At 43.0% G+C, this 18,561-nt stretch overlaps 1 long non-coding RNA gene across 1 annotated transcript; it reads right to left on the reverse strand.

Annotated features, from left to right (window-relative positions):
• Positions 1 to 495: 495 nt before the first annotated feature.
• On the reverse strand, positions 496 to 6,323 carry LOC148140812 (uncharacterized). The gene is made up of 2 exons (XR_015753082.1): positions 5,773 to 6,323; positions 496 to 1,371 (listed from the first exon to the last, which is right to left on the reverse strand). It is a non-coding gene; the product is annotated as an uncharacterized LOC148140812 (long non-coding RNA).
• Between the last annotated feature and the right edge of the window lie 12,238 nt (positions 6,324 to 18,561).

Below are 18,561 nucleotides of genomic sequence, written 5' to 3' on the forward strand. Positions count from 1 at the left end.
CACTGCTGTTGCTGGAATATTGTCTGGGCATAAAACTGCGATGGTATCCAGTGCCAAGATCATTCACTTGGCATGTCGAGCTGAAGAAAACGCTTCCACCTTAGGAAAGGAACAACAAAAACCATGGAAGACATCTACATCCAGGCAATTTGATTTGATTTAAGTGACCTGGATTCTTCAAATCACATGAGTGGTGAGCACAAATGAGGCGAGTAATACCAAGTGATAAATTGTTCACAAAATTGGGTTTAAGAGTCTTTGGATGGTGGCCCTTATCAAAAGGGGGATTGTTCGGGTAACCATGACCGAGCAGCACAAAACGGCCAATGACTGCACCTGAGTGAAACAGCAGAACATGGCTGACAGTTGTCTGAGAGTCTTTGGAAAAATATTTGCTGAATGTAGCCTGCACAACCTCGTCGCTCTGTGGACCCAAGGTACCAGAACTGAGATAGAATATGCAGCTGCAGTTGTTTAACCATAAGACATAGATAAGAAATTTTAACACTACATTTAATTAGTGAGTCTGTCTTGAATTATTTAATCAATCTGTTACAATACTAATAGTAGGTTTTCGTTAAGATCCTTCAAATAATCATCGGTATGGATTCTGAGGTAGTTATATATTCATCTATATACCAAAAAAAAACTGAAAACATTAAGGGGAAAGATCCAAATAAAATCATGAGGGAAAACCAGTGTCAGAGAGTAAAAGCAGCCTCTATATCATTACAGGGAGAACAGGTACAGAAACTAGAATGCAGGTTAAATGAACATATTGTAAGACACCCAAGGGTAAACATCAGGGTGTCTCATAAACACGGTGAGAAAGAAACTGCTCACAACTCAGTAGCTAAAGAATTCTAACATTAGGTGGAAACCAAATAACTTCATTGGAACTGATATTATAACAACTAGTAAAGATTGTTTTTTGCATTTCATGTAATGAGGTTAATGAGGAACTTAAAAAGTCCTTAAGGTGAATATCCAATTAATTTTCAGTTATTTGGGCGGGAATATACTTGAATACAGTGCCCATTGTGAAAAGTCCCAAGAAGGGAGTGAGGAGAGTCTGGGAAACATCATGAGACCATGGAGGACTGGGGGCTGACCACAAGCATGTCCATCTGTAGCTGTTTAGACAGACAATTACCTTAATTGAAAATAAATGTAATTAATTAATGATTAGTTTGTAAACGTTAAAGGCCGGATGAAACAAATGTATAAAAATGTATATTGTCCTTTGTTAGTGAAGACTTCTTTGGATTTTCAGCTGTTTTTCTTCCCCAATGGAATAAACTCTTTGGTGCTGGCAGTGAACTCCTGGGTGCAGAGTGAATCATTTGGTCATTCCACCCCGTCACTAGAAATCTGAAACAAATATAGAAAATATTGGATATGTTCAGCTGAAGTCAACAGGATCTGTGGAGCAAGAATAACAACATTTACTAATGGTGTTGATTACCTTTCAACAGAAATGGAATGGAATATTGATGGTGAACAAAAGTCTAAGTTTTCAGCTTTGGAGGTTATGTCAACACTAGTGAATACCGACCCTCCAATCTTCCAGCACCTCACCCATGGCTAACAATGATGCAAAAGTATCAGCCAGGGTTGATATTTCGGTCATTGTTTCAGATTTCTGAGGAATTCAGTCTGGTTCGGTGGCACGTGGAACCTGGTCAAGCTGGATGGGTGAAAGCCTCATGGGACCTGACCCAATATTCTCTCAGAGATTTGTTCCTGCTGATAGGGGTGGGTTTAAACCACCTTGTCAGGGAAAGGAAACTTGAGGGGTAACCCAAATTAGAAAGCAGTGAAGTTGGTAAAAGGATTGCAAAAAGATTCTTGGGAGAATAGCAGGTAGGAGAACAAAGTCGAGGCACTGATTAAGGTTTGAAAATAGAATGATGTCAAAAATCCAGAGTTAAAGGCACTTGACCTAAAAGCACACTGCTTTCACAGCAATATAATCAATTTAAAGGCACAAATAAAGATCATGGGTATGATCTAATGTTGCTGCTGAAACAATGGCTGCATGGTAAACAGGACTGGGAATGCAGTATTTAAAGACGGATATAAGGAAAAGGAAGTGGTGTTGTGCTGATAATAATAGATGGGATCAATACAGTAATGAGGGAGGATTTCAGCTCAGCAGAGTAAATGTGTGTCAGCTGTCTGGGTGGAGCTAAGAAACAGGAAGGGGCAGCAATATCAGCTGGATTTGTTTATTTGCCACCAACAGTAGTAATGGTGTGGGGTGTGGTATTAATCAGGAGATGAAATTATGTTCTAACATGGGCAATACAGCTGGGTGACTTCAATCTGCATATGCACTGGGTAAACTAATTATGCATAATGCAGGGAAGGACAATATTTTATTTCAATTCGCTCATGGATGAGAGTGAGATTGGCTGGGCCAGAATTTACTGCCTGTCCTTAGCTACCCTTGAAAAGATAGTTGTGAGCTGCCTTCTTGAACATCAGCAGTCCATCTGTTCTAGTTACAGCCATTATGCCATTGAAGAGGGAATTACAGGATTTTGATTCAGCAACAATAAAGTAACAGTGATATAGTTCCAACACAGAATGGTGAATGGCTTATAGGGGAAACTTTCGGTGGTGGTGATCCTAAGTATGTTGCTTGGAATGTATCTGTTGCTCTTCTCCTTTTGGAAGGAAGTGGTAATGGGTTCAGAAGGTGCTGTCTCAGGATCTTTGGCAAATTCCTGTAGTGAATCTTATCGCTAGTATGCAGTGATGCAACTGAGTGGGTGGTGGAGAGTGTGGATATTTGAGGATTAGGTACCAATCAAGCTGTAAGCTTTATGAGAGATGGCTTCAAGCTCCTTGTGTGTTCTTTGAGCGTTTCTCATCTTGACAAGTGTAGAGTATTCCATCACACTCTTGACTTGTGCCTTGCAGATAGTGGCTAGGCTTTGAGAAGTTAGAAGATAAGTTACTTGGTGCGCTAATCCTCACCTCACTGGAATGTATTTGGGATGGGGTTGTCAAGCAATATCTTGGTTAACCAACTCGATCATGTGTCATTTTTGATCTAGTATTTTGTAACGCAAAAATGCTAATTAGTAATCTCATTCTTCAAGACCCAAATGAGTGAGTTGTCACTCAGACACTGTTACATTATGTTTAAAAGTGAAGAAGTTCATTCTAATTAAGGAAATGAAGGAGGCAAGAGTAACAAATGGTTCAGGTGAATTGGAAAAAGACTTTATAAGGCATGACTGTACAAAGTAATGGATGGGTTTGTTTGAAAAGCTTGGTCACATGACTTACAGCAACTATCCATTTGTTCATGCTGCAAAAACTGGAAAAAAAAGCCAGTCAACGGAGGTTAACAAATAAAGTTCAGAGTTGCCTTGCACTAAAAGGAATGATCTGTAAAGTTGCCAGAAATAGCAGCAATTCTCATGTTTGCAAGGTTCATAGAATACAATGACAGAGGCCTGAGAGTCTGATAAACTAATAGAACTTTAACATAATTTAACAACTTAACTATGTAAATAGACTGTAAAAGCTTACATAGAGATGTAAACAGAAAACACGACTGAAATAAAGTTGATATGTTACAGAAAATTTATATTGATGAATATAGAAATGGCAGAGAAGCTTTATATATATTTTCAATAAGGAAGATACCAGAGATCTCCAGAAATTTGAGAGATGATATGGTTATACTGGAGATATTAATGCAGCTGGAAATGGATACATCTCTCGGACCTGATAGTCTTCATCCCAACATGTTGAAGGAGATGGCTATAGGGATAATTGATGCATTTTTATTATCTGTTCTTGCTGATTGGAAATTAGTGAATGTCACTATTATTTAAGAAGGGAGCCAGAGAGAAAATAAGGAATTACAAACGTTAGGCCTACATCAGTAACAGGAAAAAATGCTAAAAATCTACAGAATCAATGAGCAAAAACTGATAGTCAAGTTCAATACCCATGAAGATGACCTCAACCATGATCTTGGGTTCATGTCATTTACATGTGAGCCCACCACACAGTTCTGTATCTGTAAAACCTTCCTTTCGGTCCTGTTTTGACACAATCACCTTGATAAATTATGATCTCTCTATCTTAATTACGTCATATAGTTTTAGATTTATTCCTTTTGTTAGACCTGCAACATGCGATTCTTACACCGATCATATTATTCCAGTCAAACAAAACCAAAATAATTACGGATACTGTAAATGAGGAGGGGGTTTGCTTAGTGGGTCTAGCGGCATCTGTGAAAAAGATTCAGAGTTAACGTTTTGGGTCCGGTGATCCTTCCTCCGGGATTTCTTCCCAGATACTGCCGGGCCTGCTGTGCTGTTCCAGTAGCTTCCGTTTGTGTTCCCTGTTACTCCAGTCATTTGGGCTGTGTCCAGCACCACTTTATTTTCATTTTTTTGTAATTATCTCTCTGCCTCACTTAAACTGATTAGAGGTTATCCTTTCAGTTGTTATTCACCTGTTGACACTTTACTCCCACTGTATAATACTCTTCGTCACCTGCAGAGGCTTATTGTGTAACACTTGACTCACACCATTGATATGATCTGATTTCTCTGCCGATAAACTGTGTTCTGTGTTTTTCTCACTCACTTCACCTGACAAAGGGGCTACACTTTGAAAGCTTGTGATTTCAAATAAACCTGTTGGACTATCAGCTGGTGTTGTCTAATTTTGACTTTGTTCACACCAGTCCAACACCGGCACCTCCACATCATATAAATCTATTGTGGAGGATAGGATAATACACACCTAGGTGTTGAAGATCGGTTTGGGCATAGTCAGTGTGAATTTGCAAAAGAGAAATTGTGTTGGACAAAATCGTTGGAGTTTCCTTAAAACAGAATTTTAAGAAGAGAGCCAATGATGTGAATAAACTTAATTTTTAGAATATGTTTGATGAAGTCCTCTGAGCAGGCTAGTTAGAAAGATTAAATGTACAGAATTGGATAGGACTGGCACAGATTAATGATTGGCAAACAGACAGAATTAGAGATACAGGTCATTCTCATGTTGGCAGGATGTGCTTCATGGGATAACACAAAGATCTGTATTTAGCTTCCAACTCTTCACAATATACATCAGTGATTTGGAGGCAAGGATCAAATGCAATATTTCCAAATCTGCAGCTCATATAAACTGAGGACAGGGAGAGGCCATTCAGCCCCTCGAGGCTGTTCCTTTGTTCAATTAAACATGGCTGGCCTATGGCCTAAATCTATATACTAAAATCTTGATACTTGTGCTCAATAAAAATCTGTCCATCTTATATGTAGTAGCCTGCTATTTTTCAAGAAAACTAAAGTCATTAAAAAAGAAAGCCAGAAATACAATCAGAGCAACTGAAATAAACAAGGCAGAAACACTGGCCAAAAAGCAAGGTAGGGTGGCAACACCTCAGCCAAGACACAGAGATAATTTTGCCCAAACAGGTCCTTGCAAAGATTCAAGCCCAGACAACTCAAAAGTAGAGAGATTCAAGACTGCTTTACAGAGTGTAAAGGGCAACTCAATATTTCCTTCCAAACAAATCACCACATGGGGCAGATATGCCTCAATAAAACAGAAGATTAGGTTCATACTCTGGTTTCAAAAGGTGGACACCTCAGTCCCTAAAGTAAACAATTCAAACAGGTCACTGTTAGCACGCCATCAAAAACTATTAACAACATTTAAAAATGGCAAAAACAATTAACTCAATGCCCCAATTGTTCAAGGTCTTGGGAAAAATTAGCAAAATTTACTTACCCGGGTATTTTTCAGTGTAATCGCGAAAGGACTACACACCAGCAGCCAACCATGCAGACACTTTATTCAAATACAACAAAAAAGGTAAGAAATACACTTTTAACTGGAACAACTTGTTTCTTTGGAAACTTGAATATTCCCAGAGGCTGTCAGCTTTTGCTGACTTTTCAAACTCATAGAAATCCATTTAGTCCACACTGAGCCTTCAAAGAGCATCCCACCCAGACCCATTCCCCACGGCCTGAACACTGTGGGTAATTTAAAGTATGGCCAATTCAGCTAATCTGCACATCTTTGGTCTGTGGTCGGAAACCCACAGAGAAACTCTACACAGACAATGGTCCCGAGTGTGGGATCGAACCTCCGTCCCTGGAGCTGTAATGCAGCAGCGCTAACCACTGAGCTCCCGTGCTCCCCTGACAGTGACCATTCAGGGTCTACTCCTTTTTCCTGCCCTTCCTTCGGTCGGAGGCAGGACTTTAATCGAGGTTTGCAGCCTTTAATAAATGTTTTGAACCATTTCCCCATCCACCCTCCGGCTCCAAGGTTCACCTTCTCGTTCCCACATCCTCACCACCAGCATCACCCAGCCCTCTGTCACAATACGCATGCTCCAGAGTGAGGGCGTTACTGCGTCTGCGTACTTCCCTGTTGTGGCCTGTATAGGGGAAGTTCTCAACCGAGGGGATTTCTGGGTAGATAGACTAGCCATTGCTGTGTAACTTCTCTTCGTTGGATATGGAGTGTGGGCAGGGAGATGGTGGTTTTTAATTAATAAAATTTGGAACCAAATTATACTTGAATAGCGGTAGTGTAAAGAACAATGAAGTGCAATGAAGAAGGGCTTATGCCCGAAACGTCGATTCTCCTGCTCCTTGGATGCTGCCTGACCTGCTGCCCTTTTCCAACAACACATTTTTCAGTTTCAATCAAGCAAAACGTTCGAACAGAACTCACTATGAGCTAATTGCTATTACAGAAACAAAGGTCACATGTTTAGCAGAACTGGGAAGTGAATAGTCAAGGAAATTCGAAGATTCGGAATAGATGACGAGTTGTAAAGGGAGGTTGTGTTAGAACGATATTACGGGATGCCATGAATGGATGACCAAGGGAACAGCTCGGATCAGGAGTGGTATGTGGAATCTGTTCAGACGTGGCTAAAAGATAGCAGGGGGACAGCAGACGTTAGTTAGATTCATTAGAGGCCACCAAATAGCGGTGGGGGTGTGTGGCATGATTTTCATCAGGACATGAGAGTGTTATGTCACATGGACATCTAAGTTGCCATGGGTGACTTCTATCCGCATATATAATGAGTAAACATAACACAGTTGAACGCCGAAGCTGTGAAGAACGAGATTGTGGAGTCTTTATCGGGTGGTTTTCTCAAACATAGTGTTGGAGGGCCAATGACAGGATGTGTTATTCTAGATCTAGTATTTTGGAAGAAGAAATGGTTAATTAATAATCTTGTCATTATTTTTTGAAAAAACTTCAAGAATGAGTGATCTTAAAACGACAGAATGTTATATAATCTTTAAAATCATGGTAGCATTCTAGCAAGGGTGTTAATTTTCACATAAGGCAAATTATGAAGACCTGAGGTCAAAATAAGTTTTGGTGAAGTTGAAATATACAATAAACGGCATGACTCTACATAAGCAATAGACAGTCATTAAAGGACTGTCACATAACTTGCAGCCAGTATGCATTCTGTCAATGTGCAGTAAAGAAAAAAATACATCAACCAGCCTATCAAAAGAAGTTGAGGACTCAGAAAAAACAAAGGCCTATAAAATTGCCAGAAATAACAATAATTCTGAGTATTGGAAGGTTTGTAGAATACAATAAATAACATGCAAATACTGTTCAGCAACAGGAGAATACAATTCGCTGCACTCAGGCAAAATAAGACACACAAACCGATGGTAAAAGCCTTTGTCATATATAAAAGGGAATGCTTGCCCAACACAAACGTGGGTCCATTAAAAGTAGAGACAAGAGACTTTAAAATGGAGAACAGAGAAATGGAAGAGAAGCTAAAGGAATACCTTATGTTTGTCTTCACTGAGGAAGCTACCATCAGTCTCCAAGAAGTAGAAATCTAAGCCACCAAAGAGAATGGAGTCAGAGGGAAGTAACATTAGTAATAATATTGTACAGCAGAAATTAATGAGGCTGAAAATTATTAAACCTCAATGCTTGATATTCTTCATTTCGAAGTATTGAAGGAGTTGGATGTTGAAATATTTGAAGCATTCATGAATACCTTAATTTTCTATTCCTTTTGACTGGAAGATAGCAAATATCACGTGGTTATTTTAGAAGAGAGTGACAAATAAAACCGAGAAACAGAAGCTGATTAGACTTTGAAATCTAACATTTTCTCTACTACATATTTATGATAAAATTAATTTGAATTTGTAAATCACAAAGTGTTTGTCAAATTTGCTCGAGGTTTGGAAAACCAAACTTGATAAAAGAGAGCTAATAGATGTACTGTACTGTGTTTGCCCTGATGGGGAAACCAGAACTGAATGACAGAAGTGGGGAAAAATAAGGTAGATGCGATTAAGGTCCAAAATGAGGAGTTTTTTTAATGAGGGGTTGTGAATCATACTTGCAGGATGCTCAGCCTGAGTTTGTTCAGATCACAGATTGATAAATTTGGTTTCTAATGGCATACATGGTGTTGAGGATGAGGTGAATAAAATGTATTGCATTGTTCAATCAGACATGATCATACTGAACAACTGAGCAGACCGAGTTGGTGTACTCCTATTCTGAGGTTCATAAGAACAACTGTGGGAATGCCAGTTTCATGGGGGTAGCAATGTATCTATAAAGACAAACTGGAGTCAAAGATTGGTAGGAAAATCCCAGTTGAATGAAGAGGGGGCATTTCAGGCACAGTCAAGTGTGTTTTCTCAGTAGTAAAAGTAGGGCAAAATAAAATAAAGCTTCCTGGTTGACAAAAGATGTCAAAATACTGACAAATAAGGAAGTGTATTTATGACTGATGCAAATATAACATACAATTGAGAACTGCTTTGAATCTTTCAGAACAAGGTAACAAAGTGAATGCGAGAAGCATAACAGAAGTATGAAAAAGGTAGCCAACTAAGCATGTATTCCATAAATCTTCTTGGCATATAAATAAGAAAATCAGAAGGAAGAACAAATAGGAAACAAAAAGGGGATTTACACATGTGAAGAACGTGGGAAGGCTGAGGTGCTAAATGAATGGGTTGTGGTGGTCTTTACCAAAGAACGTGCTGCCAAGGCCATGGTGAAAGAACTGAATAGGTACTTGAAAGGGTTAAAATTGATGAATTAATGGTAGGCTTTTGCAAGGTTTGTGAAGGTTTGTAGCTCAGGTTGAGGTTTAGGGTGTAGGTTTGCTCGCTGAGCTGTAGGTTTGATATCCAGACGTTTCATTACCTGGCTCAGTAACATCATTAGTGGCGACCTCCAAGTGAAGCGTAGCTGTTGTCTCCTGCTTTCTATTTATATGTTTGTCCTGGATGGGGTTCCTCGGGTTTGTGGTGATGTCATTTTTCGGTTCGTTTTCTGAGGGGTTGATAGATGGTATCCAGATCTATGCGTTTGTTTATGAGATTGTGGTTGGAGTGCCAGGCCTCCAGAAATTCTCTGGCATGTCTTTGCTTAGCCTGTCCCAGGATGTGTTTTCCAAGTCAAAATGGTGATTTTTTTCATCCGCATGTAGGGCTACGAGGGAGAGAGGGTCATGTCTTTTTTGTGGCTAGCTAGTGTTCATGTATCCTGGTGGCTAACTTTCTTCCTGCTTGTCCTACGTAGTGTTTGTGGCAGTCTTTGCATGGAATTTTGTAGATAACGTTGGTTTTGTCCATGGGTTGTACTAGGTCTTTTTTGGTAGGCTGTCTGCACTTAAAATGGATAAGGCTCCAAAACTGGATGAGATGCATTCAATGAGACTGAGAGAAGTGAATGTGGAAAGTTTAGATGCAATAGCCATCAGTTTCAGTCTTCCTTAGATTTGGGATAGGGAGAGAGAGTGGTGCAGAGGAAGCAGAGATTATGCGTGTAAAAAGGACAAGCAGGAAGAAAGTTAGCCACCAGGATACATGAACACTAGCTAGCCACAAAAAAGACATGTGTAATAACTAGAGATTTTGGAGAGATGACAGAGGGGGTTAATGTAGGCAGTGTTGTTGTTGTGATGCACAGGAATTTCCAAAAGCCTCTTTTACTGTGTCGCACAATAAACCCATGAATAAAGTGATACCTCATGGAGTGAAATTTGCTCATGGAGGCAAGGGCAGAAATTACAGGGGCCTTGGCTCAAATATTTCAATAATCTCTGTCCACAGGGGAGGGGCCAGAGAACTGGAGGACAGCTAATGTGGTTCCACTGTACAAATGTAGGATGGTATGAATAGACTATGGAACTATAGACAAGTGAGTCTAACATCAGTGGCAAGGAAACTGCTGGAGAAAATGGCCAAGGAAGAAACTAATCTCCATTTAGGGAGGCAAGGACTGATGAGGGTTGTCAGCATGGCTTTGCCAAATGGAGGTCATGCCTAACGAATTGTTTTGAATTTTCCAAGAAGGTCACCCACAGTTTGGATAAAGGTCAGGCATTTGATGTCATTCATACAGATTACAACAAGGCCTTTGACAAGGCCCCACACAGGAAACTGATAAAAATGTGTTGGTATCCAAGGTACTTGGGGAAATTGGATTCAAAATTGGTTTGGTGACAAGAGACTGAGGTGATGGTATTAAGCTGTCTGTCAGATTGGAGTCACAGGCAGACCAGAATTGCACTTTCCTTCTCTCAGGGACATTAGTTAATCAGATGGGTTTTTTTCCCCAACAATACACAATGAATTCATAGTCATCAGCAGACTCTTAATTCCTCATTTTTATTGAATTCAACTTCCACTACCTGGCAAAGCAGGATTTGAACGTGGGTCTCCGGGTCATTAGCTGGGTCTCTGGACTAACTGTGCAGTGACAATACCGTGCCATCACCTCCCCATCAGCTAACTGAAGACAGTGAAGATGAGAAAGTGTGAGGGAGAAACCATCTGCGAAGATCCCTCTGAAGGTGACACTGCTCACATTTCTGTGATGGGACAGAAGAATGACTGGAGTAGGCCTCACTTGAAGAATCAGGTCCCAAACCTAAGGATCCAGGCTCCACTGATCAATCTGTGGAAACACATTCCCAGGGAAAAAAAAACTTTATCTCAATTCTGAAAGAACTGGGTGTGAACAATGAGCTGTAATTCTGTGTTTGCTGTGATATAGAAGGATGGACAATGATGTTCATGTTCACACTGGAACAGGAGAATCCTGTTATCCTGCAATGAGGCTCTGGGAATGTCCTGCAGTGGAGCCCAGGAAACCTACAAGTTCAGGAATGGACAGACACAAGGCAATCACTTCAGGGTGGGGAGGGGAATTATTTTGACAGGTTTTAAGTGTCTGGGAGGGTGAAACAGGGTTCTGAGAGAGTGAAAATGTTACAGGTTCATAAATGGATCCAAGCTAAATGTCACTTTTCCCCACCCCCACATACCAGGCCTTGTTATCACATCAGCTGCTATTGTACATAATCCTTTGTCAGATGCAAATAGTCCCAGTAGCAGCTATTAATGTTCCCAGACTAACCATATCCACACCTTTGTTTGTCTAACTGTTTATCTCTCTCTTAAGACTATTTCCACCTATTGTTTACCCATCCCCACCCCCCACAACATTTATCTCAAAAGATGCTGTCAGACCTGCTGAGTTTTCCCAGCAATTTCTGTTTATGTTGGATTTCCAGCATCCGCACACAGTTAATTCAGGTTTTTGTTAACTGTTTAACTCACTGCCACGTCTCTTCTGGGTGTGGCCAATTTGAAGAAGTGCTGCTCCTCTCTCTGACAGGATTTCCATTCCAATCTTTCTTATTTCTTGTTCACCACCGTTAATGTTGCTGTCACTCCTGGTGTTTGACAAGGTATTTGTGAAAACCCCTATCCACAATCACATCATATTTCTCAGAGACTGCCTCCGGCTCAGACTCCCCCCATGTGGATTCCAACTCCAGTTCCATCCTTTGTGTTGAATCCATCCAGCATCACAGGGATCTCTGTGCTGTTCAACGGGCCCCTGACAGCTGTTCTCATCATTTCCTGAGATCCACACTCAGTGTCATACATTGTCATATGCACATTCCCAACCTCTGTCCAACAGCAGCGCCTCATGCTGGCTCAGACCTGTGGTTGTTGCCTGGTGTACTGATCTCTACATTGCACAGGATGAGCACCAGCTCTCTGGTCCCTCCTCCTATCTCCCCCTGACCCATGACCCTACCATTGGTACAACAGTGCATTGTGTCCACTTTGGTCACCAACCTCATCTCACCCGAGAATCTCACCCTCAGTGTATCCAAGCTCATAGTCTCCTAACTCCACACATCTCACTTCTACCTCCTTCCCAAAATCCCCACACTGGGCTGCCTGGGCAGACTCACTGCTCCAGCAGCACAGGAACCATCTTATCCTTCCTCAACTTTGTTTTGTGACCTGCCCTTATCCAGTCCCTTCCCCTTACACCTGCCATTCCTCTGTTTTATGTCAGTTTATAATTTCCAGTTCATGGGCTCTGGCTACCTCCTCTACACCTTGGATGTATTATCCCCTTTTACACATCTATCCCCAATCAAGATGGTCTCAGGGCTCTCCGCGTCTTCCTGGTAAAACGGCCTGAACCATCTCCATTCATCACCAACCTCCTCCTGGCCAAGCCCATCCTTACAACTTCTCTCAACTTTTTCTTCAGGTCAAAGGTATGTGTACCAGACATATCCACATGTCTGCCTCTTGGAACATTCCTTGTCCCACTCTTATTCTGGCCCCCACTCACAACTGTTTCTCCGGTAGGTCAATGATATCACCAATGCTGCTTCCCTCCCTTGTCCAGAATTGGTTTATCAAGTTTATCAATTTCCCTTTCAGTTTCCACCCTGCTCTCACCCTCACTTGGTCCATCTCTGACTCCTCCCTTCACTTCCTTAACACCCGTTTCCATTTCTGGGAGAGCCTGGTGACAATACCCACTACAAACCGACCGAGTCCCACAGGTACCTTGACTGGACATCCTCACATCCTGCTTCCTGTAAACACTGTTCTATTCTCTGAGCGACTTTGTCTCCACTGCATCTGTTTGAATGATGCCAGCTTCGACAAGATGGCCTCAGAAATGTCCATCTTCTTCCTCAGCCGAGGAATTCCCAACACCGTGGTTGACAGGGCAGTTGGCCGGGTCTGACCCATCTCCCACACTTTGGCCCTCACCCCCCCCCCCCCCTTCCCACAACAGTGATAGGGTCTCCCCTGTCTTCACCCACCGTCCCACCATCTACATCCGGAGGATCATTAGCTGCCATTTCCATCTCCAGCAGGATGCCAGCACCAAACCCACATTCCACTGCGTGACCCTTCCCGGCCTTCTACAGGGACCATTCCCTCTGGGAAACCCTGGTCCATTTCTTCTTCACTCCCAACCCTCTCCCCAATCCCCCCAATCCACAGCCCCACAGCACCTTTCCCTGCAATGGCAGAAGGTGTGTCACCTACCCATTTACTTCCACTGTCCTCCGTATCCCAGAAGCAAAACACACCTTCCAGGTGAAGCATTCCACTCAATCCCGGCGACTGTATTCACTGCTGAGACTGTGGTCCCCTCTCCATTGGGGAAACAAAGCATACACTGCGGGACTGCTCCACACAACCCCATGCTCGAGTCGCAGAAACGACCTGGAGATTTCAGTTCCTATCACTTCAACACATCACCCTGTTCCCTGGCCAACATCTCTGTCTCAGGCTTGCTGCAGTCCACCAGTGAAGCTCAGCACAAGCTTGAAGGACAGCTCTTCATTTTCTGCTTGGGAACACTGCAGCTGTGTGGACTCAATACAGAGTTTAACAATTTCAGGCTTGAGTACCTTTCCCCATGTTACACACACACACACACACACAACACAAACACACACACACACACACACACACACACACACACACACACACACACACACCCCTATTGGCCACAACCCTTGTCAGCCATTAATAATCCCCATTAGCAGTGACCCATTCTCCCAGGCTCTGTTATCCACTCCTTTGTCTGTACAACTGGTTTTCTCTCTCTTTGGGGCTATATCTCCACTGATTGTTTACCTTTATCCAGATCCTTTTATTGTACAACGTGAACAGTTGTGGTCCCAACACTGAGTCCTACAGAATTCTACCATCCTTAAAAAGATCCCTTTATCCCTACTCTCTGCCTTCTGCCAGTCAGCCAATCCTGTAACCGTGCCAGTACCTTGCCCCTAACAGGGTGGGCTCTTGTTGTCTTGAGCAGCCATCTGTGTGGCACCTTGTCAAAGGTCTTCTAGAAATCCAAATAGATTCACTGCCTCTCCTTGTCAAACTTGCTCATTACCTCCTCGAAGAATTCTAACGGATCTGTCAGACATGCTGGCTCAGCCTTACTTTACCTTCACTTCCAATACTCCACATTCTCATCCTTCATTATAGACTCTCAAATCTCACCAATGACCAAGGGCAGGCTAAAGGGCCAATTATTTATTTCTTTTGCTTTTGAACAGGGGTGTTATATTAACCATTTCCCAATCCATGTTACTGCTTCAAGAAGACCACCATCATCCCAGTGCCAAGGAAAACCCACACAATGTGCCTTAATGTGGACTTCCCAGTGGCTCTGACCTCCATCATCATGAAGTGCTCGAGAGGCTGGTCATGACTCACACCAACTCTAGTCTCCCCCTTGATCCCCTCCAATTTGCCTACCAGCAAAACAGGTCCACAGCGGATGCATTTCCGTAGCCCGACACTCATCCCTGGAACATCTGGACAGTAAGGACACCTATGACTACAGCTCCTCCTTAAACACCATAACCCGCTTCAGTCCAATCTCAAAACACCAAGACCTAGGTCTTGCCTCCACCCTCAGCTTCCTGACCTACAGACAGCAATCAGTGAAGATAGATAACAGCACCTCCTCCATGATAATCCTTAACACTGACACCCCACAATGATGCGTACTCAGTCCTCTACCATACTCCCTGTACCCCCATAGTTGTGTTGCCAAATTCCCAACAAACACCATCTGCACATTTGCTGATGACACCACCGTGGTAGGATGGGTATCAAACAGTGGGGAGTCCGAACACAGGAAGGAGTTAGAGTGCTCAGTGCCATGGTGCAATGATAACATTCCCCCTCTCAATGTTGGCAAAACTAATGAGCTGATCATTGACTTCCTGAAGCAGGGAGGAGGACATGCCCTTATCTACATTAACAGAGCTGAGGTGGAGAGGGTCGAGCCTTTCGTTGGGAAGCCTGATGCAAAGTATCTATTCAGTTCCCCCACCATTTCCTTGTGCCTCATTACTGTTTCTCCAGCCTCAGCGTCCAGTGATCCAAAGGCCACTCTTGTCTCTCACATTCTTAGTCATCAAAAAATCTCTTGCAACCTTCTTTCATATTACTAGTTAGCCTCACTTATATTTCAGCTTCTCCCCCTTATTGCTTTTTCAATTGTCCTCTGCTGGGTTTTAAAGTTATCCCAATTTTCACCACACTCTATCCTTTATCATTTGACTTTTATTCTGTCCTGACTTCACTTGTCAGCCGTGGTTACCTCATCCTCCCTTTAGTATGTTTCTTCTTCCCTGGGATGAGTTTTAGGTGTATCTCCTGGATCATCCCCCTCCCCCAGAAACCCCTCTTATTGCTGCCGGGCTCCCCTTCCGATTCACTCAGGCCAGCTCCTCCCTCATGTCTTTGTGGTTACCTTTTACTCAATGGTAATACTGTAACATCTGATTCAAGCTTCTCCCTCTCAAACTGCAAGGTGAAACTTTTCATATTATCATCACTGACAACTCAGGGTTCCTTCACCTTCACCTCAGGTCTGCCTCATTACACATCATCAAACCCAGAACGGCCTGTTCCCTGGGGGCTCCACCACCAGCTGCTGCAAAAGACATCTCAAAGACATTCCACACAAGCACATTTCTGAGGCTCCACTGCCGAGCTGATTTTCCCAGACCACCTTCTTATTGAAGTCCCTCATGATTATTGTAATAGTGCCTTTTCTTACAGACCTTTTCTATCCCTAGATTTATTTTCTGCCCCACACCCTGATTCCTGCTGGGAACGGGACACAACTCCCATCAGGGTTATTATGTCGTTGTGGTTCCTGAACTGTATACAGACAGATTCGACACCTTCTGTCCATATGTTGCTTTTTGCTGTAAATTGAATTTCATTTCTAATTAACAAGGCAATCCTGCCTCCTCTGCCCACCTGTCTATCTTATTGGGAGGACTTGTTTCTTGGATATTTCATTCCCAACCCCGATCTCCTTGTAACCATGTCTCTGTGATGCCCAGAACCATATACCTACTGATTTCAACCTGCGCTACAAACTCAACTCATTCACTTTGTTTTGTATCCTGGATATTCCCCACAACCACCCTGACCCCTCAGTTTGACATTTTCCACTCCTTGTTTCTTACCTCTCCACGGCCTTTTCCAGATGATTATTCCAAATATTGCAGACGTTGCAGTGTTTAGCGCAGCTAAGAGATGGAAATGTCCCACATTGTTTTCTGGGATTTCTGAAACATATTGGAATAAGATCAAGATTGTCTCTGTTCCCAAATCCATTCCCAGGTCTGTGTTATTTGGGGACAATTTTAACTGGCCTTGCCCACTGGGAATTGATGGAATTGGTTGAAATGTTGGTTGGCCCACACCTGATTTCACTCTTCAGTGTCATTCCTGAAGTTCCCATTTATGGGGCTGTGAAAGATCTGATGCTAGAATCCTGGACAAGACATTTCCTTGTGAAATAATCCTTTCCAGCTTCCAGACATCTCTTTAAATGCTCAACAAAGATTCCATGCAGCTGTGTTTCCCAGTAATTGTTCCAGGATTCATCGAAATCCCATTCCTCTTTTGTCTTCACTGCAAAGTGATTGGTTACGATCCATCTCATTCTGTCTGGGTCTAAACTGATATAATCCTTTCCATTGGCTCCAAATCTCATCGATCCCTTCACAGAGCCACCATCACTGACCTCAACAGTAATAAACCATTGAAAGATGTGAATTCCTGTCACTAACCCAATAAGAATCAATGATCAATAATTAATTCTTAACTGAAACTGCGAAACAATCTGATCAAAGGTGAAGGGGGATCCTGTATCAGGCCCAGTGAGAGGGGGTTACACACGGTGCTAATCCCCACGGCCTGTGCTGTCAGAGGGTCCCAGACTCAGGCAGCACTGACCCTTTCTCCAGTCGCTGCCTCACACCTCAACCTGGAGCAGATAAGGAACGGGCTCTCTGATCCGGGTCAGAATTCCAGCGCTCACATTCCCACTGTCCTGGAACGACAGGCCCAGTCCTTCTGGTCATTTATTTTGATCACAGGCTGCATTCTGGGGGATGTAGTCCATGTCTGTCCGTGACCACTCTGTCAGCCTCCCACAGGCACTGGCCCACGATCGGACTCTGTGTGTTATTTACAAGGACCCTCTCCCCGCGTGGGGCTGTGCAATCTCTTCCCCTGAGCCTGGCTGAATGGAGATGAGGGTACATTTCTTTAAATTGCCTATTACCTCGTGTACAACTTCCACAGATTATAGCAATGTTTTTAATTTTGTTCTAGTTGCTCAATCTGTTCATCACAGATTACACAGAATGGGTTGGGCTTGTGTGAGGCAATGGTCATATCCCAGAATGCTCAGCTGCTCCGTAGGTTTCACAATATATCCATACAACCTGATTCAAAAGTGTCTCTCCATCACGAGTGGACCGTGAACATTCCAATATCTCTCCATCACGAGTGGACCGTGACCATTCCAATATCTCTCCATCACGAGTGGACCGTGACCATTCCAATATCTCTCCATCACAAGTGGACCGTGACCATTCCAGTATCTCTCCATCACGAGTAGACCGTGACCATTCCAGTATCTCTCCATCACGAGTGGACCATGACCATTCCAATATCTCTCCGTCACGAGTGGACCATGACCAATCCAATATCTCTCCATCACGAATGGACCGTGACCATTCCAATATCTCTCCATCACGAGTGGACCGTGACCATTCCAATATCTCCCCATCACGAGTGGACTGTGACCATTCCAATATCTCTATCACGAGTGGACCGTGACCATTCCAATATCTCCCCATCACGAGTGGACCGTGACCATTCCAATATCTCTCCATCACGAGTGGACACCGACCATTCCAATATCTCTTCATCACGAGTGGACACCGACCATTCCAATATCTCTCCATCACGAGTGGACACCGACCATTCCAATATCTCTCCATCACGAGTGGACCGTGACCATTCCAATATCTCTCCATCACGAGTGGACCGTGACCATTCCAATATCTCTCCATCACGAGTGGACCGTGACCATTCCAATATCTCTCCATCACGAGTGGACTGTGACCATTCCAATATCTCTCCATCATGAGTGGACCGTGACCATTCCAATATCTCTCCATCACGAGTGGACCGTGACCATTCCAAAATCTCTCCATCACGAGTGGACCGTGACCATTCCAATATCTCTCCATCACGAGTGGACACTGACCATTCCAATATCTCTCTATCACGAGTGGACCGTGACCATTCCAATATCTCTCCATCACAAGTGGACCGTGACCATTCCAGTATCTCTCCATCACGAGTAGACCGTGAC

The sequence above is a fragment of the Chiloscyllium plagiosum genome, unplaced genomic scaffold (assembly GCF_037043375.1).
Source record: "Chiloscyllium plagiosum isolate Xiang-an unplaced genomic scaffold, Cpla_swu_hap1 HiC_scaffold_35, whole genome shotgun sequence".
Lineage (NCBI taxonomy): Eukaryota > Metazoa > Chordata > Chondrichthyes > Orectolobiformes > Hemiscylliidae > Chiloscyllium > Chiloscyllium plagiosum.